Source organism: Populus nigra, chromosome 2 (assembly GCF_951802175.1).
Source record: "Populus nigra chromosome 2, ddPopNigr1.1, whole genome shotgun sequence".
NCBI classification, from domain to species: Eukaryota; Viridiplantae; Streptophyta; class Magnoliopsida; order Malpighiales; family Salicaceae; genus Populus; species Populus nigra.
Genome location: NC_084853.1, coordinates 14,639,826 through 14,642,325, shown reverse-complemented (window position 1 = coordinate 14,642,325; position 2,500 = coordinate 14,639,826).

Below are 2,500 nucleotides of genomic sequence, written 5' to 3'. Positions count from 1 at the left end.
AAGGCAGCCCCCCCGCGGGCGAGAGAGCAAGCCAGCAGGGGCTGTCGCCTGCCGCGGCCAGCGACGTCGGGCTGGCCCCTGCAGCGCCTAGCCTCTCCCACGCGGGGGGCAGGCCAGAACGCGGGGGGCCAGGGCCCGAAGGCAGCCCCCCCGCGGGCGAGAGAGCAAGCCAGCAGGGGCTGTCGCCTGCCGCGGCCAGCGACGTCGGGCTGGCCCCTGCCGCGGCCAGCGATGTCGGGCTGTCGCCTGCCGCGGCCAGCGACGTCGGGCTGGCCCCTGCAGCGCCTAGCCTCTCCCACGCAGGGGGCAGGCCAGAACGCGGGGGGCCAGGGCCCGAAGGCAGCCCCCCCGCGGGCGAGAGAGCAAGCCAGCAGGGGCTGTCCGCGCGTCGCGCAGCGCGGCATGGCTGCGGGGGCCGCGCGCGCGCGCCCAAGCGCCCAAGGGCCCCCAAGGGCCCCAGGCCCTCAGGCCCCAGCGCCCCAGCGCCCAGCGCGGGCGGGCGCGCGCGCGCGTGTGGTCTTTGAGGGGCGCCGGCCTGGTGGCTCCCTAAAGAGCAATAAGTGTCATTGCAGCTCTGGCAGGGGGAGACACTACTAGGTCCCAGTTGTCACCCCCCCTCTAAAAAATTCATTTCTTGGTATTTTGAGCTGAAATTTTGCACAGAGGTTGGCAAAAATCCAATCCACCTTCATTAATTTTCCCAGAATTTTTCGAGGTCGGGAAGTATTTGTTTTAATTTTCCTACCATTAGAAATCGAGTAAATCCGCAAAACTAGGAACCGGCCCGGAATGACCCCAAATTCAGTGGGCAGCCTCATAAAAATATGGCTGATTTTACTGGATTGGTTTCATGTGGAAAGCACGACGTTTTCTTGTAGGAATGCGGGAACCCCGGCAGCTCGCCTGCCGCGGCCAGCGACGTCGGGGACGCTGGCCTGCGCTGTCGAGCCCGCGAGGGCTGTCTCCGCGGCAGGCCCCCCCTGAACGGGGCACGACAGGCCACCGCGCTGGCTCGTCCAGCGTCGACAGTCCCTCGTCCAGGTTTCAGATCGCGCCAAGTCGAACCCATGACCTGCTCAAGCCATCGTGCGCTGCCGAATTCGCATCTGCGTGTAGGCTGCCATTCCACGCGGCAGCCCCTGTTTTCGTCAGCGTGCCCCCCTGACGAATTTTCCTGCCTGGCCCAGTCCAGCGTCCAGCCCCTGTTCGTCGAAAAATCTGCGCTGCCGATTTTCCACGCGGCAGCCCCTCTTTTCGTCAGCGTGCCCCCCTGACGAATTTTCCTGCCTGGCCCGGCCAGTCCAGCCCCTGTTCGTCGAAAAATCTGCGCTGCCGATTTTCCACGCGGCAGCCCCTCTTTTCGTCAGCGTGCCCCCCTGACGAATTTTCCTGCCTGGCCCGGCCGGTCCAGCATCCAGCCCCTGTTCGTCGAAAAATCTGCGCTGCCGATTTTCCACGCGGCAGCCCCTGTTTTCCTCAGCGTGCCCCCCTGACGAATGTTCGTCGAAAAATCTGCGCTGCCGATTTTCCACGCGGCAGCCCCTCTTTTCGTCAGCGTGCCCCCCTGACGAATGTTCGTCGAAAAATCTGCGCTGCCGATTTTCCACGCGGCAGCCCCTCTTTTCGTCAGCGTGCCCCCTGACGAATTTTCCTGCCTGGCCCAGTCCAGCGTCCAGCCCCTGTTCGTCGAAAAATCTGCGCTGCCGATTTTCCACGCGGCAGCCCCTCTTTTCGTCAGCGTGCCCCCCTGACGAATTTTCCTGCCTGGCCCGGCCGGTCCAGCCCCTGTTCGTCGAAAAATCTGCGCTGCCGATTTTCCACTCCGCAGCCCCTGTTTTCGTCAGCGTGCCCCCCTGACGAATTTTCCTGCCTGGCCCGGCCAGTCCAGCGCCCAGCCCCTGTTCGTCGAAAAATCTGCGCTGCCGATTTTCCCCGACGAACCTGCAGCTGCACAAATCCGCGCTGCCACTGCCCCATTGTCTGGACCAACAGTCTTTTCCATCAAGCCCTGGACTATAAATCGTCCAGACTCATCGCCAGCACCCGCTGCCGATTCTGCCGACTTTGCCGATTTCGTCGGCGCTGCCGATTCCAACACTGCCCGCCGTGCCTGAACCAGCGCTGTTTCGTCAGCGTGTCCCCTTGACGAATTTCCCTGCCTGGCCTGGACAGTCCATCTTCCAGCCCATGTTCATCGAAAAATCTGCGCTGCCGATTTCCCCGACGAACCTGCAGCTGCACAAATCTGTGCTGCCGATTTCCCCCCCTGTCGGCATGGCTGCCGCTGCCCCGATGTCCAGACCAACAGTCTTTTTTGTCGACTTTGCCGATTTTGTCCGCGCTGCCGATTCCAACACTACCCCCTGCATCCAAACCAGCATTGTTTCGTCAGCTCTTCCCCTGACGATTTTAGCCCTGTAACAAACAGTAGGCCTCCAATCCCGCCAACGGGAGCCAAGTTGATAGGGAAGAGAATTGAATGACGCGCCTGGTCCTCGCA